Raw genomic sequence first — 26862 nt, forward strand, 5'->3', positions numbered from 1 at the left:
TCCAGTTGAGAGAACTATTCATGTTTGAAACATGAACAATAGAGTTAATAATCTGCTGGTCACTTGGGGAAAAATTAGCTGAGGTTGATAGCCACTTGAATGTTTAAAAAAACCTCAGGAAAAAGGAATATCTCATATTCTTACAGCTGAATTATTTGTGCCTCTTACATGGAATGCTTCAGGCCTATTTATAAGCATGAAAAATAAGTAACAAAGTAGAAAACAGATGTTTCGATGGAGTAGGCTTGTTGGACAAATCCTAAGAGAGGATCTGAAGGAATAATAATGATTCACAGACAGACAATTCAGAACGATTTAAACGTCTAGGTCTAGAATAGAGCTGAAACTGAATAAGAATATTGGTCATAAGACACGAATTTTCTTTTAACTAGGGGAAAAGGGGCAATATAAGAGATAATAAAAACTTTCTAAGGCAAATCCAAGAGCATCCAATTTTTTTTTTTTAAATCAAAGAGAATTGAGCAATAGCTTATAGAGATTAGGCACTTAAAGGGAGAGCCTACATTCTAACTATTTAAGGAAATGAGACACAGGGAGATGAACTCACTTGCTCATGGTCACACAGATAGTGAGTGGCAAAGCCAGAATTCAAGCCAGCTCTTCAGATGCTCATTGATCAATGAACAGAGACATCACGCTGGACATATTTGTGCAGAGTTGAAGATATGGAGAAGCTAATTAGAGGTTCAAAGCCCATGGGTTGCACCAGTCCCTGCAGGTGCTGGGAACTGCTGAGCTGTAGCATTGCCGTGGGAGAGGGTAAGAGAGAACGCAACCAGGAAGATGCTTTACCCAAGCATTTCTGGAAACTTGACTACATAGGTGTTAGAAGAAAGGGGCTTGGATTTGCCAGGCTCCAATAATGTGTTTATCGAGATTTATTTTCATGCCATAAATAAATATGTAATTTTATACCAAAATTTTTTTAAGAAGTCATGTTTAAAATCCAATTCAGGCCTCACAGAACTCAGATCTACTTCTGCATACGGACCTTCATTGAATGTCATTATTATCTTTATTACCTATTACCTCAATTTACCTGAAACATTAAAAATTAAAATGCTTATTTACATTACAAAATGCCATTTTGCTCTTTTGTAAAGGGCCAAATAATAAATATTTTAGGCTTTGTGGCATCACACAATCTCTGTCACAACTACTCAACTGTATCTTTGCAGCCTGTAAGCCCCGTGGACCATACATGAATGAATGAGTGTGGCTGTGTTCTAATAAAACTTTATTTACAAAAGCAGGCAGAGGGCCAGATTTAGCTCACAGGCTGCAGTGTGCCACCCCTCGATCTAAAGTGACTTTAAATCAGATTTCTCCACCTCAGCGCTAAGGACAAGGGACATTTTGGCCAGATAATTCTTTGTTGTAAGTGGTTGTCATGAGCATGTGGTTAGCAGTGTCCCTGACCTCCATCCACTAAATACCAGTAGTAGCCCCACCTCCTCCCCGCGGTCGTGACAACCAAAAATGTCTCCAGACATTGTTTAGTGTCCCCTGGGAGACAAAATCACCCCGCATTGAGAATCACTGCTTTGAATTAATGGAGTTTCAAAATGCACGTGTTGGGGGCTGGAGGAGTGGGGGAGAGGCGCTCATGTCTGAATAACCTGTGGGACTTGCTCTCAGGACATCCTCTAATGCACCTCCCCCGCTAAAAAGATTTTGGGACACCTGAGGGTGATCTCCTGGGCTGCCATGGGCAAGTCCTGCTGGTGATTCAGAAACACAACTGTGTCTTCATCTGTGGATTACAACTTTGGTTTATTTCACAAATATAAGATACCCAGCAACTCTTAAAACTGAGGCTCCCCTGTTTGTAACTAAGACATTTGACTGCTTGGTTTGATATTTTACATAACCCCTCACCTCTAAAAATCTAAGGGGTATCTGAGGAAACTTTACCGTTGAGTATTTTACACGGTCTTACCTTTTCATTCAAGATGGCGTGGTAATAACATCTGCGGTGGGGCACATGGGGAATGCCCCAGATTCTGTAATGGTTGATCCCTGCGAAATCCAGTTCAATGTTCTTGGTAATTCTGCACCTTCAGAAGGAAGCAAACACAGAGCTGACAGGATGGCCCACTGTATCAGGAGATTGTAAAACAGGGACGGGGAGAAAGCAGTCTCTGGGGTAATTTCTGTGCTCCTTTAACATGGGAAGAGCAGAAGGGCAAACAAACGCTGGGGTAGTCTCTGCCCAGCTTGGTTTGCTTTCTGCTTCTGAGGGAAAAGGTACTCGTGTTTGCCTTTCATCTTTTTTTTATATATATGTAAATTTATTTTATTTATTTTTGGCTGCGTTGGGTCTTCGTTGCTACGCAGGGGCTTTCTCTAGTTGCGGCGTGCGGGGTCTACTCTTCCTTGCGGTGCGTGGGTTTCTCATTGTGGTGGCTTCTCTTGTTGTAGCACACGGGCTTCAGTAGTTGTAGCATGCAGGCTTCAGTAGTTGTGGCACGCGGGCTCAGTAGTTGTGGCACACGGGCTTAGTTGCTCCGCGGCATGTGGTATCTTCCCGGACTAGGGCTCGAACCTGTGTCCCCTGCATTGGCAGGTGGATTCTTAACCACTGTGCCACCAGGGAAGTCCCGCCTTTCATTTTTGACAGACTGCGAGGGAGCCATGGGCAGTATGGGCTGAGGGTGTTTTGGGCGCCGTGGGCAGGGTGCCTGGCACCAACGGGCCACTCGACCGCCACATTCTAAATCAGGTTTAGCCTTAACAACTCTGCTGTTCGGAGGCATTTCTCCCACAGAAAAATGAAAAGGCTTTTTCCTCCTCCTCTTAAAAATGTCCTTTCATCATCAATCTTTACACATTTGATTGCAGGGCTCTCAATTCCCTAAGTAAATTAATTAGGGATAATTCAATATTTGGTGATAAGATCTGCCGTTCTGCTCCTTACACTTTCTTAGGTGAATTCTCCATAATTGAGCTTAAATGAACAGCTCCATTACTTCTGACTCCGGGGTCAAATGGGCCCAAACACCATGGGGCTCTCAAGCAGACACAGGAGAACAGGAGCAGAGAAAGAACAATCTCTCTCAAATAATTAGTCCTGCTGCTTCCCAGTTGTGCCTCCCCTACGTATTTCCATCCTTAGAGGAATCACGCCTTCTAGAATTTGAAAGACTCCTCATGGAGGAATGTGACCCCTAAAGAAATTTATTCTCTCTGGGTAACAGGAGTGCTGGTTGGACTCTTGCAAACCAGCAGGAGTGAAGCACATGGATGGCATTATAGCTCTTATTCAATGATTCTCCTTTGAAAGGCACCTGCAGAAAAACTCTATTTCCCGGGACCAGATGCCTCTGAACTTAAGGTACAGTTTTTCCTAACTCATGTACATAGCAAACCAAGAAGAAAGTGTGACCATGTTTAACCAAATTCATCTGTATCAGAAAGCACACAAACTTGGTATATATGTAACTATACACACACACACACATGTATTTACACACACGTATGTGTACAATGTGTGTTTGGCAACTGAATTTTTCACCCAGTAAAGTGCACTCCATTGATTACCGTCTGATCTTTTTAGCAAGCATACTGACTGCATTAGGGGCACTGCTCCATCTCTATATAATGTCTTTCTTTAGCAACTTAGGAGAGAGTCTTCCTGTGATTGAAGGATAAGGAAGGAAGGAAGGGAAAGAAGAAAGAAAGAAAGAAAGAAAGAAAGAAAGAAAGAAAGAAACAAAGACAGAGAGAGAGAGAGAAAGAAAGAAAGAAAGAAAGAAAGAAAGGAAGGAAGGAAGAGAAAGAAAGAGAAAGGAAGAGAAAGAAAAAGGGAAAAATGAAGGCCTAGGAGTGCAAGTTCTAATCTCAACTTCACTGCAGATGCTTTACCTACATGCAAATGAAGTTAATGATAACACTTTCCATATCAGAGAAGAGGATAAGATGAAGTGAGAAGAGGGACTTTTAAAACTACAAAACAGGGCTTCCCTGGTGGCGCAGTGGTTGAGAATCCGCCTGCTAATGCAAGGAACACGGGTTCGAGCCCTGGTCTGGGAGGATCCCACATGCCGCAGAGCAACTAGGCCCGTGAGCCACAACTACTGAGCCTGCGCGTCTGGAGCCTGTGCTCCGCAACAAGAGAGGCCGCGATAGTGACAGGCTCGCACACCACGATGAAGAGTGGACCCCGCTTGCCACAACTAGAGAAAAGCCCTGGCACAGAAACGAAGACCCAACACAGCCAAAAATAAATAAATTAATTAATAAAACTACAAAACAGTTGCAAACTCAAAGCCTAAGTAGGTGTACCTGTATACAACCAAAGTCAGAAAAGGTAGATGAGGCGAAGCTTGCGCTTATATGAACCTTACTCTCAGTCCATCCTTGTCAACGCTTGCACGGAGCCTCCATCTTCATACCCCCAAATGCTTCTTTCAGAACTCGAGCAACCATTTCTCTAAAATGCTCATCTTACTGCCCTTTCCCCCGTATAACCCGCATCACTGTCAGCATATACTGGCAAGAGTTTTCAACATGACTCGCAAGGCTTCTGACTGTTTGAGCCGTACCTGATTCATCCACTGTGCCACTGTTACTATCCCCGTGCCGTTGTGAAACTTTTCCTTTTGCTTGCCGTGCCCTTCTGCTCTAAACCTGCCTGGAAGACTAGTAACCATCCTGCACTTAACATCACCGGCTCTTCCTCCGTGAAGCTTCTGTGTTCTAGACCAGCTGAATCATCACCCTTCCCTTGTGCCACCACTCTCTTTTGTATATGTTTATTTTTTCCATTCTGATTGTTTACCTGTTTACTTTCCTGTCTAGACTCCAATAGTCTTGAAACCATAGAGCAGGGGTCCCCAACCCCCAGACTGGTAGCGGTCTGAGGCCTGTTAGGAACTGGGCCCACCACTACCCCCGCCTCTGTCCGTGGAAAAATTGTCTTCCATGAAACTGGTCCCTGGTGCCAAAAAGGTCAGGGACTGCTGCCATAGAACCATCTAATTCAACCTTGATGCCAAGTGCCTGCCCAGTGTCTGACGCGTAGAAGATGCTCAATGTTTGTTGAGAGAATGAATGAAGGAAGGGAGGAAGGAAGTTCATACCTAAGCTTTAGATTATCTGTCTGCTCCAAATATATTTCATGTTATGGTTACATAGTTTCCATTCTTTTCCATATGCATCTTCACCCCTTTGTCCCCCAAACCACTAAACCTCTGCATTTTGTCAATTTCCCCCAGAAAATAACGTCTTGAGTCTTCATTCTTCCATATTCTTTTATAGTCTTCAGTTTCCTCCCCAGGGTTAGTCAGAACATTTGACTTACCAAAGATTCCTAGGGCTTGTTGGAGGAATGCAGGATTCCCAGAACCCAAGAAAGAAAGAGGACAGGATGAGGAAGGTGGTAGGAGAAAAAAGAACGTCCCACACAAAAAGGGGTGAAGAATGAGTACCAAGAGCTAGCATGATTACTACATCCATGGGCTGAGGACGGGACAGACGTAGTTTAACTCTCGGCATTATAGTCATAATGCTGTCTACCCCCTACTTACGATAGTTATTATGTAAGTCCTTTAAACAGCATCTTCGATCTACTGAAGTTGTATTTACTCATCCAAACACAGACATTTATAAATACCGCTTAAGAAATGAAAACCAAAATAACAAAACTAGCCACCATAACCTCCAGTCCCCGCAAATAAAGCCTTTTCCTTGGATCAGTTAAACCAACACACTAATCACAAAGATCAAGTAATGTCTTCATGTATTTATAGAACTAACCCAGTCACCAAAACTGAGTCACTTCAAGACCATATAAATAGCACGCTTGTGTAGAAAATTCACAAAAACCTTTTGACCTCAAAGTTTTAAAAACATGTACCCCCTTCTGGTTTCTAAAACATTGCGTCTTTGACATAGTCAGTTTATACCTATTCAATTTCTACTGATTCAATTTCTACTGATTTCGCTCTTTTCATAAGAAACCTATAAGTTAGATATTACGGCTTATATTCATTTGATATTCATATCCCAAATATTGATCAGAGACTTAATAGGAACATCATAATTCATAGACCCGGTAGAATATTTAACCTGGAAAGGACCTCAGAAACCGTCTGATCCAAACTTCTGATTCTACAGACTGAAAAATGGAAAGGAAGAGCGGTTCGTTATCTTATTTAAAGTCATGCATTGGGGGAAATGGGGTGAAATTCAGATCTCCTGAAGCTGAGGTCAGGATATTTTCCCTTAAATCACGGGGCACAGAACGAAACACATGAAATACTGAACAACATGCAGAGTTTACGCATATACATAGATGGAAAGACAAATATTTACTGCTAAATAATTAATTCAGCTGTTGCTTCTAGCATAAAAATAAGACTTTAGTAGAATATTTTTATTAGATACAATCTCAACGTACTTCTTGATAACTCAGTATATTTTATCATGTATATTATTTTATATATATACACATATGAAACAATAATATATAATAAAATATATAAATATATTTCATATATATGTATATATATATATTGCATTTTAGGGAATTTTAAAAGGGCAAAAAGTGAATACAGTGTTAGTAATGCTTCATGAGTGCGGTCAGCATCCCTAGAGCCAATGACGTGTTTCTTTCCTGTGACTGAGTTGGAAAGGGCACCCTCTTGTGTTCTTTCAGTGGCATAGATTCTTTTGCCTTACAAACAACCTCCCCTTCTTTAAGAATTCCCTCTGTCCCTCCCCAGAGAGGAAATGGGCGTTTGACACATAAAATAGCCCTCCTGTCACTCACATCTGTGTGCTACATGTGCCAAGGATAAGTCAAACCACACATGTGAGTAGCGAGTCTTCATATTTATTCCTGACTTTGTTGGCTGTATTCACCATCGTAATTCCTTTCCTCCCAGTCTGGAATACACAGTACAACTGTAATTTAAGAAAAAAGAAGAGAAAACAAGACTACTTTCTTTTATGCACAAATGAATTACTACTGGAAGATGTTATTTCATTGGTTTTCCAGGCATGGTATCATTCCAAACTTACTCTATTCCTTAGTGGACATTAGCAATCAATTTGTTAACTTAGTTAATGCATTAATCCAGTCAATAAATCCTTTTTTTTTTTTTTTTTTTTGCGGTACGCGGGCCTCTCACTGCTGTGGCCTCTCCCGTTGCGGAGCACAGGCTCCGGACGCGCAGGCTCAGCGGCCATGGCTCACGGGCCCAGCCGCTCTGCGGCATGTGGGATCTTCCCGGACCGGAACACAAACCTGTGTCCCCTGCATTGGCGGGCGGACTCAACTACTGCGCCACCAGGGAAGCCCAATAAAACCTTTTGAAGCCTCTAAGTTTCACAAAGCAACATGTTAGTAGTGTGCAGAATATAAAAAAGAAGAAACTACACCTGTCCTCAAGGAACTTACCATAAATTAGAAGAGAAAAGTTCTGATCACAAGTGAAATAAGACAACTCTCCTAAAGTGACCCACAGATGCTGTAAGAGTTCAGAGGAAGAAAATTCCTCCTTAGCTCTGGAGATCAGGGAAGGCTTTATGCAGAATGGGGCTTGTCACTAGGCTTTCAGAAGTTAGATGTGGGCTTTGGGAGAGAATCCCATGGACAAAAAAAAAAAAAAAAAAAAAAAAAGGAAAAGGTGGAGCTGAAAATGTAATCAGTTCTGGACTTGTTGGAATAAGAACATGTACAGAGAAGCCGCTGTTGGGCCAGGAGGTGGCCTAGAATCTTTGCAAGGAGGCTGTGACAATGCAAAAGAAGACCTCACCGATCTCAGCATCCTGAGTGCCCAGGAACCAAACGCGTGACCTTGGTTCTATTTGCAGCATCATATTCTTCCAATCACCTGCACCAACAGAACCAGGAAGACGATTCACAGACACGTGGACTGTAACGCCGCACAGTGACATTTTGAATAGCAGGCCTGATGGCTTATCTACGGACCTATTTGCCCCTAGCTCTGCTTGGATGTTACATTTTTGCAAGCGACATCTTCAAGCTACATTCCAATATCAGTTATCTGCACTAAGGAAACAGAACGGTGGAACAGATCATCCAGGGGTCCTTCCTCTTAGTCTTTGCAATGCATTACAATGGGAATTTGAAGAAGAGAATTCTTTCTTCCCAATTCATTTTTTTCAGACCCATATGAAAAGTAACATGCCCTCCCTTATAAATACATCAGACTGCCTGGTACTAAAGATTTTCATGAACAGTCTGCAGAGGGGATGATCCACTATCACTAATGGTCATCACTTACATACTGTCACATTTATCTAATAAGATTATCTCACATTAACAAAATGCAACATTTTTATATGAGCACCAGCATGTCACCTCCTAATCTCTGGCCTGGGTCCATCTGAATCCCACTGGGATGAAACTCTAGTTTAACATCTGAGCTCACCACATCCTTGAGACGGTGTCCTTGGACAATCTCTTCAACATGTTTATTTCCTCATGCTACTATGACTGTATTTTAGTTTCCTGGTTATCAATATTTAATGTGTTTTTTCACATTTGACAAAAAATTTTATTCTCCTTCACCTTCCATTAGATGATTCCTCCACACCTCTTCCCCCCCAGTGGCAGGGCACCTTTGAGTGTGGTCCATATACATTAAAGCTGAGGGGTGGTCTTGGGTTAATATCACCGATAAACAAAGGGGGACCACTTTCAAGAGCTGAACCAAAAGTGACTCTTTGTTTACCTTAAAGGAATAGGCTAAGTTCCTCTACATAATACCACACAGTCATCTTCTCCTGATGCTCAGCCAGCGTCACAAGGAACCTGTTTCCTCCCCGAGAAATTGCTGCAGAAATTGCGGCATGAAAAGGATTCCAGGTGCCTGGCGAGGACAGACCCAGCACATTCTGCAACACGGCTGCCCTCTAACGGCCGACCCAGAGAAGTGCCCTATGGTGGAGGGTTCACGCGTCCTGATGAGAAGCTGCAGCTAAGAAGCAAAAAGACTCAGCCTTTGGAAACAATTTAGGTTCAATTCAAATGGAGATGAGAGGAAGAGGAAGTGGTACCAGTTCCCTGATATTCATCTCAGAATCACCATCCCTATCACCACGACCACAAAAATCACATCTGAGAGGTGGTGTATATTCTGGGGTAGCATGGAATCGTTGGTCAGTCCAGGCAAACAGACAGACATACACATACATACATATCTACACATGTAGAGGAATTTATTTCAGATGTTCTTGGGAGAAAGTAAACCTTGTAAGTAAGACAACGAACGTTTATTTTATATTTGGAAAGATTTGGGATATAATTGCATTCTATACTAATTCTTAGAATAAACACAATTTGGATTTTTTTTAAAAGCCTGATTTTTCAAACTGATCATAGGATAGCAACATGCAATGCTGATCACCCCAGGTTTAACTGGAACACAGCAATCATAGAAGATCAGTTTGTAAAACATTGAATAGATACCTCAGTTTTCCCAAGGGCCTCGCTCATGCTCTGATGTTCAAATCATTCCCTTTTGAATAATCCGTCAGGTCCAAATCCCCTTCCATTTTCTCCAGTCTTCAAGTGGAATATCTCTCCCAGACCCACATTCATCGGTGCCAATGTGTTTGTGATTCCAGCAGTTTCTGAGAGCCACTCTCACTAACTACATGTAATCTGCTTTTTTTGAAAAATGGGTAGTTTTACTGTGCAATTTTATTAGACAGGGAGAGTTGAGTACATTTTAATTCTATAAATGATCAGTTTCTAAATGAATATTTTGATGTAGAACAGCTTATCCTTCCCCCAAGAAATGAATTCCAGATAATTACTTCACAGAAATAGAGGACTCTCCCCTTCTCTAGATGGCTAATTTGACATTAGCTGGATATAGAGACCTGGACTCGGAAGGCTTTCTTCATTGCATCGCCTTCCCCTATTTCAGCAGAGACACTCCCAGCCCAATCGGACCTGGGAATTTGGGGATAACTTCCTGGTCATTATGGTGAAGTAACAACTGGCACATCGGTGCTTCATAGCTCAGGAAACATGGTGTAAGATTGGATGGAGTTCAGAATTGGTCTCATTATCATTCGTCGAGTGTTGCTTATTGGCATAATGACAGTCACGCATTTATGCCCCAAAATGAATAAACAGAGCAGCTTCCTATAGTCACCATCTGATCATCATTTCAACTGGCCAAGGGGAGCAGTGGAGGAAGCAGAGGGCCACTCTGTGAGGACAGTACAAGCTTTAAGTGCCGAGGATATTATCCGAAATCAAGATTTAATGAATGCTAGTTGTTTCCGTTTTCCTCTGGGGATGAGGACGTTTACATTTTTATCATAACCAAAGTTGGCTCAAATTGTGAGCTAAATAAAGTTTTCATCTTCTGGGCTACCTTTTCATTACCTTGTTAAAAAGAACCAAAACCCTTATACCACCTGGTCCTGTGTGGCTTAGTCTCAGAGCTATGGAACAGTCAATAAAACACAAAAAGAGCTCACATCTTTTTTTTTTTTTCATAGTTTTTTTTTTTAATTAATTAAGTTATTTATTTATTTTTGGCTGTGTTGGGTCTTTGTTGCTGTGCGAGGGCTTTTCTCTAGTTGCGGAGAGGAGGGGCCACTCTTCATCGTGGTATGCGGGCCTCTCACTATCGCGGCCTCTCTTGTTGTGGAGCACAGGCTCCAGACGCGCAGGCTCAGTAGTTGTGGCTCACGGGCCCAGCTGCTCTGCAGCACGTGGGATCTTCCCAGACCAGGGCTCGAACCCATGTCCCCTGCAGTAACAGGCAGACTCTCAACCACTGCGCCACCAGGGAAGCCCGAGCTCACATCTTTTGCCTGCTTTTCCTAAAAAGCCTAAAGAGGATCCAAACACACAATTCACGGCAACCTCGTAAAACTCCCTTATTCCTTCCCAGGCCTTCCATCATATTCGGCAACTGAGACGCTCTTCTCTTAAAAGCCCCCGAACAGGGCTTCTCTGGTGGCACAGTGGTTAAGAATCAGCCTACCAATGCAGGGAACACGGGTTCGAGCCCTGGTCCGGGAAGATCCCACATGCCGCAGAACAACTAAGCCTGAGCACCACAGCTACCGACCCTGCGCTCTAGAGCTCGTGAGCCACAACTACTGAAGCCTGTGCTCCTGGAGCCCATGCTCCGCAACAAGAGAAGCCACCGCCAACGAGAAGCCCGCGCACCGCAACGAAGAGCAGGCCCCGCTCGCTGCAACTAGAGAAAACCTGTGTGCAGCAGTGAAGACCCAACGCAGCTAAAAATTAAAGAAATTAAAGAAAAAATAAATAAAGTCCCCGAACAAAATGATTCTCTGCTTCAGCTCTTATAACTTGGGTCTCCTCTGCCTTTCATTTCTGTGTTATTTACTTCAATTGATACCTTCTAAGTCCTCCTCCTTTGCCTCTAGTGTCTTGAATTCTCTTTGAACGAGGTTCCCAATTTTTGCATGATAAAAACTCAAGTCTGGTAGAGACCGGAGAAGAGGGCAGAAGCCCTCTGAGGATGGGAAAGAAGGTGAGGAGTGAGAAATCAGACTCTCTTCGGCTGAGATTGGGTGTGACTGGAAGGCTGAGAACACTGCAAAGTTAATCACGGCCGTCTCACCTAAACGTATATCAGATGTACAGAAGTGACCGTAATTAGTGGCTGAGCACGATGGTGGTGCCCCACTGCCTTCACTCCTGGTACAGGTGAAAGAGAAGCCAGCACAGGGTCTGCACAGCAACAGAGAGCAGCAAATACGAACGTCTAGACAACCTCCTCTGCTTGACTCAGCTCTGTGTCCCTGGGGATGAAAAACTGGAGCTCTTAACACCCTGCACCGTGATTTCTCAAACTGTGGAAGTGTGTGTGTGTGTGTGTGTGTGTGTGTGTGTGTAAACAGACTAAATCACGAATCAGACAATGTCAGACTTGGAAAGACCCTGCTAGAGATTATTTCACTTACACCCATCCTCACCTACTGTTTTAAAGGTAAGAAGTCAGAGGCCCAGAAAGATTGTTATTTGCCCACAGAAAATCAAAATTTCCTGAATTCAGATTCCTTAGCTCCTAGGACACAAAGCTGAAGTGCAGGTCTGTCCCCACTGGGACCACTGGCGGAGGCTATCAGTGAAAGGGGTAGCACGGGCACTGATAGGCCGTGTTTACAGAGACATCCTGTTTGCACATCTCTGGGCCTCCAGCCCCTCTGCTTAGACATCCAGGAGGATGCTGAGCCTGGTGTCAAAGGATCAGCATAACCCTCCCAGTAACCCTTACCTCTAAGCAGAACGTGGGAAGCAAAGGTGTCACCCTTATACGAAGGCTCCGAGATCTCTGGTAGAGCCCAGTGACTATCTTTCCTTTAAAACAGAAAAGGGTGGACTTCCCTGGTGGTCCAGCGGTTAAGAGGCTGTGCTCCCAATGCAGGGGTCACGGGTTTGATCCCTGGTCAGGGAACTAAGATCCCGCATGTTGTGTGGCACGGCCAAAAAACCCCCAAAAAACAGAAAAGGGAAACTTGAAACTCAAAACCTAGGTCTTATAAAAATTTGCCACTATGCTATAAATGCATCTGCTGTCCGCAGAAACCTGCAAAGCATTTTGCTTCATCCCCAGAGCAGCTCAGAGCATCTCTCGGTATCCTTTAATTTCATGGCACATTCCTTAACCGAATATTAGATTTCCCCCTTGAAGAGACAGCAATAAATCACTGAGGAGAGAACTGGCAGCTCTTATGAAAAAAACCGGAGGTACAAAGTCGAAGTGGACACCTTTCTCGTTCTGTCATTCCAGCCCTGGGCACAGCTATGCGGCCTCAGCTGCCCCACGGAGGCTGCTCTGTGCCCTTGACTCTGGGCCCTGCAGCATTCTGGTGCCATTGTTACTGCTGCTGGCGTTGGGCTGTTTATTTGTTTATTTTTGTGTTCTTGCTGTTTTGCTATCACAGGAACAGGTGCGGGCGTTTCAGTTTGCTTGTTCGCCTCAGAATCATTTTGGTTGAAGTCCATAACGACAGCAAACAGATCTATTGTGGCAGTAGCCAAGCAGGTGCTTTGATGCTATTGTTCTAGCGCCTTTTTGTTTTTTTAACTTTTCAAAATAGCCCTATTACATCCCATGTAGATTTATTGTTATGCTGCACAATTGTATAATATATACTCCTCAGTTTCCAAAACTCCTGCTATTTTGTAAATAAGAAAACAATACAGTATCCAGCTGCCTGCCAAACCGTTGACTTCATAACACATGTCAAATGCTTTCTGCATATGCAATTGGGAACTATGTTTACAATCAATCCCTTGTTGCCATTCTGAAGACAAAGGAGAGAATTTGCTTTCTATTTAAGGACAAGACACATGTGTGTCTTAAGGGGACACTGCAAAAAAGCGAGGAGAATTTCTCCTTAACTTCCTTTTAGCATTGCATGGAGAGAACTGGATTAAGCTGACATTTTGGGGATAGACAGAAAACATTTAGGTGAGTGAAGTGGAACTTGAAAAAAATCAGAATGAGGAGATTTATTGGCTTGGTTCACACTCTGTTTCATAAGCGCTCGTTTTCAGCGGCTCAAACTCTTAGGGGAGTTTTTGTCACTGGGATGAGGGCTTCATCTCAACAGGTCAGCTGCTGCATCACAGGAAAAGTGTTACCTGGGGTAGCAAAGAATCAGTCACTCCTGATGTTTTAGGGATCCTGAGCCTTGACTGAGATAACTACCCACCCCGATGACAAAGGCTGAGGAAATCAAAACGTGTGTCTGGAATTTTGTGAAGCAGCAATGGCTAGACTTCACTGGATGCCCACCGTGAGTTACCTACGTCTGTGATCCTTCACTGGGTGAACTGGCCCCGTGGGGAGGCAAGGTGAGCAACTACCTATGGAATTTATTAGAGACTGACATATACTCACTGAAAAGAAAACCGAAGTTTTCAAAAGTGCCAGCTACGCAAATAATTTAAGAGACACTGACGATGATGAAGTAGACGGTTATTGACATGAAAAGATGACCCCAAGAGGAAATTGGTCTAAGATGGGACCTGGGTGTGGCCATTTTCTGAAGCTCCCTAGGCGATGTGCTTGGTCTTCAGGGTTGAGAACCTCGGCTGCAGAACTTTTAGCTTCGTGATGGGAACAGAACCCGAAGCTCCACCTATAGACCAGCTATTGGCTGAGGGAAACAGCACTTCACCAAGCCCAAATGTTCCCCCAGCATCTCTGTAGACAGAAGAGAATATAATAAAATAAAACAGTCTAAAGCAGAATATAAGGGATTTGGAGTAGATAGAAGGAGAAACCTTCAGAAGGAAGGAGGTTAGATATGAAAATGTATTACCTCAGGGAAATTGTGCCACATCGTTTTCCGGAGAGTTTCACAACGAGGATGAATTCCCATCTGTCTTGGATATGTTTCTACTGGAATGCCTACATGGTATTGGAGAGGAGAGCTCATTCTTTCAGACAGGGCTGAATTCTGCACTCATTCATTCAAAACAAATCAAGCGTTTCCCACGTGCCTTATAATGCCCTAAAGGAGACCACTCGGTTTGATGAATTATTTGGGTGTGTAAGTTGTCAGGTCCTGTTTGTAAAAGCAGTACAGTATAGAGAGACAGTACAGTATTTGGGCTGCGGATGTTTCCTCTGGAGCCAAACTGCCTGTTTTCAGTTTTTCCACCTATTAGCAGATAGGCATGTCCCCTACTGTCTCTATCAGTTTACCTGTAATGATGATGATGATGATGATGATGGTGGTGGTGGTTATGATGATAGTACCGTCCACAGAGAGTTATTCTAAGAGTTCAGTGAGCTAATATATGTAAAGCGCTTAGACCATTTCTGAAACACAGTAGACACTTATATAAAGATTAGATTTTTTAATTAAAATTCATTTTAGGTTGCTTAAGTCATAGAAGACACATTATATTTTTAACTGCAAAATTAAATATATGCTCTTTTTTTGTGTTTGCTAAGCTAGTATAAAGTACAACACATCCTTGGATTAGCAGAATCTTAAAAGTTTGAAGGAAATAGAGAAACTGTGTAAAGGAATTGCTCTCAAACACAGCTGTGCGTTGGAATCACAGGGGGAGATTTTAAACATACTGACGCTCAGACCCGATCACAGACAGTGCAAACAAATACAAGCTCTTTTTTTTTTAAAGCTCTACTTCTCATTCCAGCGCCTAACAAAGGTGGCAAGCTACTGGGTGGGAAACGTCCTCCTTGAAATCCAGACATTTCTCCAACAACCTCTTTTTAATATTTCCGTTGACAGCGGACTCACTACTTCACATAAACTTGAACGTCCCCTTAAGTTTAAGTACCACTAAGCAGATAATTCAGGCTGAAAAAATTCAGTTTTCTTTTCGAATCCCTCACCTCCTCAAATTGTTGGCAAAAGATTTGCTCAATCAAGTGATAAAGGCCAAACATAATGAAATATTTCTGTAAAATCTCTAACCTTTTACCACTGTCACGGTCAAATGGAACAAAATACTTTTCAAAGCAAATCGAATGCATCTGCGATATATAACACAACTACTATGAGTTTAAATGAAAGTCGTAAGATGGCATTCCCGTTTTGAGAGTTATTTGAGAATTGGCCTCCACATGACCAATTGTACACATTTCTTTTAAAATGATATTATTCTTTTATTACTAGTTGTTTAATAAACTACAGTCAAGAACCAGCATCAGACACTGGCTACAAACATTAATAAATACAAAACCAAAAGCTGGGTTGAGACTTTGAATTTTCTCAATATTCCACAGCTTTTTCCTTGTCCTGAATTACTGATCGTACTGAAGATTCGATTAAAAATTAAGCTGATGTACAATTGACCTAATTTTTAACTAGACTTATATAAGAATCTTGAGTTGTAATTCAGGCCAGTTAAGGAGTTAAGGGATGGGGTGAGGGTGAGTCGTTCCTTATGGAATTTTTTGAAAAAGTGAGTTTTTCTAGCTTATTTAAGATGTGACTTACTTTACCAGAATTGTCCATATATAATTTCTGAAGACACTGACTGAGTAAACCAAGACCTGCCAACAGCTGAGAATTCCTGTGCCGTAATCACTCTTGAAATATCAGTGAGTAATGCATTTAGGCTGGCTTCGAGGACAGGAGTGAGAGGAGACCAGGGCCGTCCAAGGTTGGATCCCATTAATTAAATGAGAACAGCCCATCCGTGTCAGTGTGGTTCAGAGGAGGGGCAGGAACCCACGGGTCTCATGAAGGACACCTACAAGGGCAACCTCAAGGACATTGCAGCTCACGGGAATCCTGCCAGTGAGGTCTGTGAGAGGTGATTGTTGCAATAACCTCAGCAAAAGTACTACTGAATTTTTATTTTTCATGGCAAAATATCAGTGGGCCAAGGGTTATGAGCAGCAATGATACAAGTAATGACAACCCTTGTTAATGTGTGTCTATAAACACAGTTTTTTCTCCAGAACCTTTAAAGCACAGCTTTCAGGTCTGGTCTTATCTTTTCTAGTTATTATCATTAAAGTATATCTTGGAACAATTTTTGGATTCTAGCTCATTGTATTTCCAGCTAAACTGGCAGAGAGCAAAGGAGCTGGAATTGATACAATGAAATAGAATGAATGCAAGTGAGAAGGTACTATAATAATGTTGAGTGGAAAGAAATTGATTGTGGTTTTAAACATTTCAAGGGGCTTTTTTTTTTTTCTAAATGCTAAAACAAATCCTTACAGGATACCCATTTTGGTTTTGTGTTTTGTGTTTTTTTTTTTTGTAAATTCAATGTCTCAAGTTCTCTTCAGTCCAGTGTAAAAAAATTCAATCTTTATGATTTTTCCCTCAAAATACACAGGCAAACATTAGTGATGCTTACTTAGATTTATAGAATGCCATTCTCTGACATAACACACTCTCAGTTTCTCCTCCCAGCACTAGGAAAAAAAAAAAAGACCCAAAGGGCTTCCCTGGTGGCGCAGTGGTTGAGAGTCCGCCTGCCGATGCAGGGGACACCGGTTCGTGCCCCGATCCGGGAAGATCCCACATGCCGCGGAGCGGCAGGGCCCGTGAGCCATGGCCGCTGAGCCTGCGCGTCCGGAGCCTGTGCTCCGCAACGGGAGAGGCCACAGCAGTGAGAGGCCCACGTATTGAAAAAAAAAAAAAAAAAAACCCAAAGAAACAAAAAAGGATTTTAAAGCAAAACGACTCTGGTCCTCTTCTTCATTTTCTTTTAATTGATCTAACTTGGGAAAGACTCCTAAGGTTTGCCCTATGTTTCTTTATCCAGGTTATATATTCAGTTTCTTCCAGCTGTAACACTTTATAAATCTCTGCTTTGGAGGGCGTTAACGTGGTGGTGAAGGCTTTCAGTAACTTGCGCAGGGTCACACATTTAGACAGAGGTAAAGATGGACTCAGGTCCCCCGCGTCAAATGCCAAAGTGTCCTCACTAGGCCTGCTTGCTTATTATTGGGAATGTGAAAAACAGATCTCGGTTAACTTCATTATTATTTTCTCTTACTTTTGGACTAAAGAAATCTGCTTAAAGTCACACTTGAATATTTGACTGTGACTGGCAACAATGTGTTTCAAGTAAACAGCAAACACCAGAGTTTTGCATTTAGTTGTGAGAATTAGGGGAGAAAGATTTCTACTCTGACCCAAAGCCACCAACTGCCACCATAGTCTGCTATCTCTTGGGTTGGCACTGTTTCCTAAAAACAGTGATTCCATTCGTGCTAAAGGAGTAGGACCTGATGAATCCTAATTCTCCAAGGCCAAAGAGAAAAGCTCACCTAGATGATTGACGCTTTCTCGGAGTTTTACTGTTCGTCTATTTGTATTTTTTTAGCTCTAATTTATTTTATATTATTGCATATGTTCACAACCTAGTGTATTTGATTTCAATGACATGAATGTTTTCTTCAGTATCACTTTTAAAAAAATTGTTTTTTATTGGAGTACAGTTCTTAAACGGTATGAAGTTTAAAAGCTAACCTTTGAAGAAGAACTAATAATAAGTGTTGCCTTCTACTCCCCAAGAAGGAGCCGCATGGGAACAAGCACAACTTATTCTTCTCTTTATCCCATTACCCAGTTTTCCCCGTAGAGCAGAATGGTGAAATATTGGCTTCCAGTGGCCAATGTTAAGTAGAAACTGAGGCCATCACGTTGAAATAGCAAAGGGTCCAGCTGCTGGGTCCTTTGTGGATTGCTTACACTCTCCTCTGTTCCTTGTCTCCATGCAAAAAACTCCCTAGGGAAGGCTTGCTCTCTTCGGGCGTTCTCTACCTTTTTTCCAGCTTCACTGCAAGAGTTCAGTTGGAGTGAGATAGCAAGGTCCAATCCTTTCTCCAATTCAACGTTGCTAGAAAACCCTATACTTTGAGAGCTATTGGGAAGCCATTGATAAATTGATACCATAGTTGGCTCTTGTTTGCCTCCTTGACTATTTCTCTATGTACTCACATTCAAAAGAGAAGACAGAGGATGTCATTAGCGCTCCAAATCAACAGAAGTGCACAGAGCAATGAAGAATCAAATTCTACAGCTGATGACTACAGAGGGCAACTGCATCTGCTGTTAGAGTTGGCTGGAAGTTGATGTAATAATTCCAGATTAAGAAGGCCATGCAGGAACTCCAATTGCAGTGCATTTCTCATCTAGTCTAATTAGATTTTAATGTCTTCACACCTTGTCAATTGATTGGAGAAAATTACACTGGGAAGCATCACTCTAATAATTATCCTAATTTGTCTTGTTCACTTTGTGTCATAACGTAGCACAAGGTGGAAATGGGGACCCAGCAGGTCAGTGTGTATGACTTCACCACTCAGTACACATTTGTAGATCATAAACGTGGTTCATTAGTTCCTCAAAGACAAGACACTTTTCTTGCAGCAGACATTTCTGAAAGCAATAAAAATTATATAATCATTCTTAAAGAACACAGAACGTTTACCGTTGGAATAAATTTTCCATGCACGGCTGCGTGTGTAACAAATGGTGTAGAGATTGAACATTAAGAAGAACTCTTTAACTACAGAAAACCACATGTCAACCCTTTATTTAATTGTGATGAATTCTCTGCTCTTACCTGAGAAGGTGACATTTCACGGCAAGTAAGTCTGGGAGATCACCTGGGACATGAAAAGTTTTCCTGTTTTGTAAGCTGTTTCCTATAATGGCCAGAAAGTTGTGAACCAAAAGCTAACTGACAGTACAGTTGTTCTGAGATTGTTAAGCAGGTCAGGAAACCTGTACTTTTGTTTGAAAAGCAAGTGGAGAACGCTGGTTCTCCTGGGCATTAACCTAGCCCAATGAATTGGTAAGTCCACGTGAGCATCGACATTGCTCAGAGCCTCAAGTCCCCAGGATTGCTGTGTAACACAGAGAGGCAGATGGGCAGAGGACAAGCACATGATGCTGACCCTTAGTACCCATGTGCTGCCCTCTCATCTTCCTCGCAGCCAAGCTGCCGCCAGGATTACCACCTCCACTCACGCAGACACCCCGAAGTCATCAAAGTCTTATGGATGGATACCAAGCAGGGCCCTGTGGGGCTCCTGGGCACAGAAGCCTTTTTAGGTCCCCCATTTCTTTGATTACAGGAAATAGGCTTCATTCAGCCTCCATGACCTTCCCTGAATTCCAACGGGCAGATCTAAGCAGTTGATAATTAAGGAAGGAAGAGGATGCAGAGACCAGGGAGAAACAAACAGTGAAGAGAAACAATAGTACAGCCTTGGGGCAAGGTCCTGGTTCCCCATCAGGCTATACACACAACAATAGCTGTGTTGCAGATACTGAAACCCCCCTAGGTGGAAGAAGTTAATGGTTAAGGACGGTATGCTGCCCACAAGCACGTAGACCCCCGACCAGTTGGAACCAGAAGGTTGACAAATGCTGACTCCTACTTACCTCACCACCAACCAGTCAGAAGAATGTCCACGAGCTCATCACGTCCTCTTTGAATCATCACTTCTCAGCGCCCCCTCCAAGTTGGGGCACACAGTCTTGAGGACATTAGCCTGCTGTGGCCCCCTTTGCCTGGCAAAGCAATAAAGCTATTCTTTCCTACTTCACCCAAAACTCTGGCTCTGAGATTTAATTTGCTGTCAGGGTACAGAGGCCGGATTCTGTCTCAGAGCTAACTGCTTTGCAATAGGGTCTCACCTCTTCCACCATCCCCCTTCAGGACCTGCTCTCCTCTGCTGTCACCTTGTCTGTCGGTTGTCCCCTTGAGACTATTCTTGATGTATATCTATCTGAATAAGACACCACAAAGATACAGACAATAGAAGGAAAAGGCCCTGACAGTATCATTTATCTCAGGCAGTTCAACAGAGACAGCGAAGTGAAACTCTCCCAATGTTAAAAGATAGCTTTCAAACCTGGGGAAAAGAGCACCGCTTGCAAACTCTGCGGCATTATCAATTGCACTCAGATTTAGGGGAGTCTGCCAGCGTCAGTCCTGGCAGAGATGAACAGGAGCCTTCACAGTCCCAGGTGTCCAGGGGAGGCTCTGGGAGTATATGAATGATAAGTCTGTGGCTTAAAAAAGAAGAAAAGAAACAAAGGAAAAGAAACAAAAGAAGAAAAAAAAGACATCCTGTTTCCTTTCTGTCTGTTGGATGTTCAGAGAGGACTGTAAATACATAGATCTCTTCACTCGGCCCAAGATTCTCTCTATAAAACTGCGAACTGGATGGACCCCCAAATGGGCAGCTGGAATCCAGACCGCTGGCAACACAAACACACATGTGCACAACAAAACAAAACAAACAGATTCTGGATTGAAGGAGGGAGGACGCTTGTGTTCTTCACCGAGTATGCCAACTAAGCCTCCACACTTGGAATCTATGATGAGATGTAGTGGAATAAATACTGCACTAGGAACTGGAAATTAGATTCGTTCTGGTTCTACTATTTGCCATGTAAGCTGGAGGAGTCGCTTAATATTCCCACCCTCCCTCTTTATAGCATGGTGAAATAATACCTAATTTACTTCCCTCAAAGAGTTGTTGTCAAATTAAGCAACAGATTAAAAAGTGTAGCACATTGAACAATGCTATTTATTGTTTTCTTAAGTAATTCTGCTTTGAATAGTTTTACTTTCTTTATCCACAATATTTTTATTTGCTTCTCCTAGCCCCAGGAGATGGAATAGGGAATATATTTATTAGTATATCCCTTACCCCTGAAATTTAAAAGACTAGTTGGTAACTGTACTTAGTTAAATCATACTTAAGGGAAAAATTAGCCTCTACTTAGCCCACATTGACTGCTCCCCACCCCCACCGAAAAACCCTTAATGTATACTCATTTTTTATTCATTAAATTGGTCCAAAAAATTTCAAACCAGGCTTGTAGCTGAATTTTAAAATTGGATATGACTCAGTCTAGAGCAGGTGATGGGCATACAAATAAGTATAGTTACGTAATAAAAGAATGCCAAAATATTACAGGGCAGGGGAAAAAAATTAACTTTCTCTGAGAGTAGAAAGTGAGAGTTTTTATAGGAAGATATCACAAAGAGATATCTTGAAAGATAAGTAGGCTTTTTCTATGTGAACAACAGTATTTTCATGTATATTCATCAGTAAAATCTTCCTTTTTAGTAGCAAACTACAGAGTGAAATTATATGAGTAAATATGGTAATCACCTTTCACAGTAGGGTAGTTTCTTTTCTTTTTTTAATAAGTTGATCACTTCAGTTCTTTTTTAATTAATTAATTAATTAATTAATTTATATTTTTGACTGTGTTGGGTCTTCGTTGCTGCATGCGGGCTTTCTCTAGCTGCGGCAAGTGGGGGCTACTCTTTGTTGCGGTGCATGAGCTTCTCATTGTCGTGGCTTCTCTTGTTGCAGAGCACGAGCTCTAGGCATGTGGGCTTCAGTAGTTGTGGCACGTGGGCTCAGTAGTTGTGGCTCGTGGGCTCTAGAGAGCAGGCTCAGTAGTTATGGTGCATGGGCTTAGTTACTCCACGGCATGTGGGATCTTCTGGAGCCAGGGCTTGAACCTGTGTCCCCTGCATTGGCAGGTGGATTCTTAACCACTGTGCCACCAGGGAAGTCCAGGGTAGGTTCTTTTGAAAGCAAATTAAACACTGTCCCTGCTCAAGCAATTGAGTACCACAGAGAGCACCGTAGGCAAGGCTTGCTAAATGGTCTGTTTGGATGGAAATTGTCCCACTGGAATTAAGTCCAAACACAGCCTAGTGGAAAAAATGCCTAGGATACAGCTGTTCCAAAGGAGCTTAGGGAAGAGGGAAGGAAGGAGAGGGAGAAGGACGGAGAGTAAAGGAGAGTGGGGGAGGGGAGTTCAGAGAGTGCGAAGCTAAATTCTGACTTTCTGACGCCATTCTACTCAATGTCTTTAGCCTCTACACGACTTCTCCACGCTGTACCATCACCTCCTTCAAAGATGGGTCTAAAAATAGGACAAGTTAATAATTAATCAGGGTCAAGAATTTAAATGTTCTTATATCATGAGTTGCTAATAAAACTTTTGAAATTAAAGCATGTGGTAAATTGAAATAATATGGCTTAGTGAGCTCTGGGGTAGATGCTGATGAACCTGAATCTCGTCCTGATGCTGTTATTTGTTTATAGAGTGACACTGATGTGTTCTGGAAGACGGGAAGAACTCTTTTCTGTGCACCTTCTGAAAGAGCTCAAAGGGTGCATGGCGAGTGGGCTTCCTTTCTCCATCTGAACTTGCCAATGTTCTGCAGTGCTGACCTCAACAGTGAGGTGTCAAACCTGCTTGAAGCTCGAGAATCATGCCAGGAAACTTGGGGATTTCTTTCAGAGAAATGGTTTCATTCTGGCTGAAATAGCCCAACACGTAAAAAGGATTCTTGGGAAAAGACATTTCCCACACCTGATACAAAACAGAAACCTGGAAGCCGTGGGGGTGGTTATCAGTGTTGAACTGCAGGCGGGTAGGGGGACATCCTCAAACAGAGACTCAATCAGCCTCCAATTTCTCTCTCCAACCCTCACTTCTAATGGCCTGTGTCCTATTCACTTTAGGCCTTTGAAGACCTTGAGAAAAATCTTAGACTTGGGGAAAAAGAATTCCTTACTCTTTTCTATTCCTGAGTTCACAATAATAGTGATTCTCAATCAGGCTTATGAATTTATAAGAAATGCAGCCCTTGGACCCTGCAGAGAAACATTAAAAGAGTATCTGAGCTTAGGACCAAGTGTCCATGTTTGGAATCTTTCGTGGGTGATTCTGAGGTTTTTCTGATCAATAATAATATTATTTATTAATAATAATAATAAAAGTCGATCTACCCCTAAACTCTGCTTGTATATATCTAGAATCTCTGAAAGGAAAGAGACCTAGAGATAATTGAAAAGGTCATTAAGATGACTTCAAACCTTAGCTACATTATAGGGTTGGAGCTATTCAAGATACAGCCACACTTAACTTAGCCAAGCAAAGGTTAAACATAGTAAATTTGCCAAGGAGGAATATTTTATCAAACCTAATGTGCCTTGAATGCTACAAACTTAACTCTAGTTATTTGACAGAGACTGCTGATAACCATAATTAGAAAGAGTAATTAGCCACAGAGGGCATCTCTTGGTCCACAGTTTAATTATTGTTTGCTTTAAAATTTGTATAGCATCTCCCTTTCAGTGTGTTTGTATTGTTCTTTCAAACTTGCAATCTTCGAATTTTGAATGTCCGTGTTCTTATGCAAAGTGAGAACATTAGAGACTGTCGTGTACCAAAGAGACATCCTTTCCAAAGACTTAAATCAACTTAATCCTATTTTATTTTACGCACGAGAAATGCAGCAATTATTGTGCTTTCTAAATTTTCTTTCTTTTTCAGAGACGGCCGGTTGTCACTAACATCCAGTCTCCCGTTTTTCTTGGCCATTACGACTGCTCAGTTAGACTACATTTTCCAGACTCCCTTGCCTTTGGACCTGACAATGTGACGTGATCTTGCCATTGGAATAGCAGTGATGGCTACCACTCTCCAGCCTGGATCTTTGGTCAGTGACCACCCACATCATCTTCCTTGTGACAGTGACCCAGCTTCTACTGTTTAGACAGCAGCAATGTCATAGTGACATGGAAAAGCAATGACTTGGAACATGGGTCCATGATAGACTGTAAGGAACCCAGTTCCCCACTGACCTGGGCGTGTCTCGCTGAGACTTGTAACATGAAAGAAATAAAAAGTTGTAATTTTTCTTTTAAGCCATTCAGTTATGGGTTCTCTAGTTTTAGTGTGTTAGTACCATTATACCAACTTCTTTAAACCCCTCAAACCTTTCATCTCCTGCAACCATGTGTTCAACTTCTTAAGAAATGCCTAACTGATCTCTGTAAATAGGATTTAGAAAAAGACCTGGCACACAATACAAAAAATATATAAATATTGAAATAATATGTGCAAAAATGATGGAAAAGTAATTTGCTTAGGGGCCATGAGAAACACATCAGAACAACCTACGAAAACTCCAAACTTATGCTCTTAATTATTTTAAGATATCCTCAACTGAAACCTCACTTTCTTATCCAGAGAACTAAAACCATGGAGTTTTAGCCTTGTTCATAGAATTTTGTCCTCTTATAGACTACTAAGAAATTTTGCTTGGGATATTCTTTCTGTTGTTATTAATTAGTATCAACTAGCTAGTACTATCAGAGAATTGTCCTAGTGATGTTTTCATAGCAGATACGACATCTTGGTTGGTCAAATGTATTACAATTTCAGGGAGAAAAAGTAAGCTACCCCAATTATGCTTTGCCATTTGTCTGACACTTTTATTATTCCTGATGCAATTCCTGTCACAGGTTGTCTTGTAAAAGCCGTTTCTGTCAAATTAACTTAGGGAAGAGTGGTGGGAAAGAACTCCTCATCTACTTCTAACACCTAGAGAATCAGCAGAGAAATATAATTTTGTCATCTTTCAAATTAAATCAGATGTTGGGCTTGCTGTTTCTGAAAAAAAAAATCAGTATAAAATGGAAGTGTTGCATCCATCCATGACCATTTAGGGACATGCTCAGTTTATGGAAAATCAATTCCACCTCACAGCTATGTGGCTTTTTTCTGATGCCCCATTAAGATTTCTCTAATTTTTGTAAATCCAGTGGCTTATTCATCTGGATGCTCTCAGAAAGAAGACATCTTCAGTTCAATAAAATCCTTATCTGGGGCTCTGGTCACAGTTCCTACACATATTAGGAAATCCATCTTTCCCACCTAGTACACAGCAAAAGGAAGAGGGTGGGACAAAAAACTTCAAAAATCTTTTTAAAAAGATATCTTTTGCAAATTGTGAGACACTTCTGTCACCATGTCTTTTTATTTTGATTCTCTTCATTTGTCTGTCAATGTCATGTATAGGAAAAATATGCCGGACTTGATAAACAATTGAATATACAATTGCATGTTTATGTATTTCCATGGTTATACATGATTTTTTCCAGGAAAACATATGCTATAATTTACTAATCAGTTACAGAATTCCAATGATCTGAGTCAGGTCTGGTTAATCTTTTCCAAGCAGTTTTTTTTTTCTAGCTCTATTGATATATATTTCAGATATAATAAAATTTACCTATTGGAAATGTTAGTGTATTTAGTGTATTCACAGAGTTGTGCAACCATCACCACAAGCTAGGTGTAAAACATTGGAACAGGCCAAAAATAAACCCCGTATACATGCAATTCCTCCTTATCTCCCCTCCATGCACTTCCCACCAGCTCTAAGCAGCCACTAACCTACTCTCTGTCACTATGGATTTGCCTGTTCTAGATGTGTGGCCTTTTGTGACTGGCTTTTATCATTTAGTCTAATGTTTTCAAAATTCAACCATGTCGTAGCAGGTATCAATACTTTATTAATGTTTTTAAATTTCTGAATAGTATTCCTCTGTTTGGATATACATTTTGTTGATCCACTCATTGCTTGATGAACATTTGGGTTGTTTCTTCTTTGGGGGCATTATAAATAATTCTGCTAGAAATATTTGTGTACAGACTTTGCATAAACATAGGTTTTCACTTATCTTGGGTCTCTAAATAAGAGTATAATTTCTGGGTCACATGGTAATTCTTTTTTTTTTAATTTATTTTTTTATTAATTAATTAATTTATGGCTGCATTGGGTCTTTGCTGCTGCACGCGGGCTTTCTCTAATTGTGGCGAGCGAGGGCTACTCTTCGTTGTGGTGTGCGAGCTTCTCATTGCAGTGGCTTCTCTTGTTGCGGAGCATGAGCTCTAGGCTTGCAGGCTTCGGTAGCTGTGGCTCGCAGGCTCTAGAGCTCAGGCTCAGCAGTTGTGGCGCTGGGGCTCAGTTGCTCTGTGGCATGTGGGATCTTCCCAGACCAGGGAGCGAACCTGTGTCCCCTGCATTGGCAGGCGGATTCTTAACCACTGCTCCACCAGGGAAGTCCCACACAGGGCAATTCTATGTTTAGCATTTTGAGAAACTCCTACTTTCTATTTTGATTTACATTTCCCTGAAGACTAATGATGTTGAACATTTTGTCACGTGTTTATTGGACACGTAAAGATTCCTTGGAAAAATACTTATTCAAATCCTTTGTCCATTTAAACATTAGCTTGTCTTTTTATTGTTGAGTTGTAAAAGTTCTTCATATGTTCTGGATACAAGTGCCTTGTCTCTTATAGGACTTACAAGTATTTTTTTTCCCCATTCTATGAAGTAAAAGTTTGGTCACTTGTGCTTTTGGTGTCATATGTAATAAACAATTTCCTAACCCTAAGGTCACAAAATTTATTCCTAAATTTTCTCCCAGGAGTTTCATAGTTTCAGCTCTTATATTCAAGTCTATGATTCATTTCGAGTTATGTTTTGTGTGTAGTGTGAGGTAAAGGTATGCTTTATTC

At 41.8% G+C, this 26862-nt stretch overlaps 1 long non-coding RNA gene across 1 annotated transcript in view; it reads left to right on the top strand.

Annotated features, from left to right (window-relative positions):
* The window catches only part of LOC141277455 (uncharacterized), a 41281-nt gene extending 14950 nt beyond the window's left edge, over window positions 1–26331 (top strand). The window contains exon 3 of the long non-coding RNA XR_012328866.1: window positions 23824–26331. This is a non-coding gene — a long non-coding RNA (uncharacterized lncRNA). The remainder of the gene's footprint in view (window positions 1–23823) is intronic.
* Window positions 26332–26862: the final 531 nt, after the last annotated feature.

This window comes from Tursiops truncatus, chromosome 21 (genome assembly GCF_011762595.2).
Source record: "Tursiops truncatus isolate mTurTru1 chromosome 21, mTurTru1.mat.Y, whole genome shotgun sequence".
In the NCBI taxonomy this organism is placed as follows: Eukaryota; Metazoa; Chordata; class Mammalia; order Artiodactyla; family Delphinidae; genus Tursiops; species Tursiops truncatus.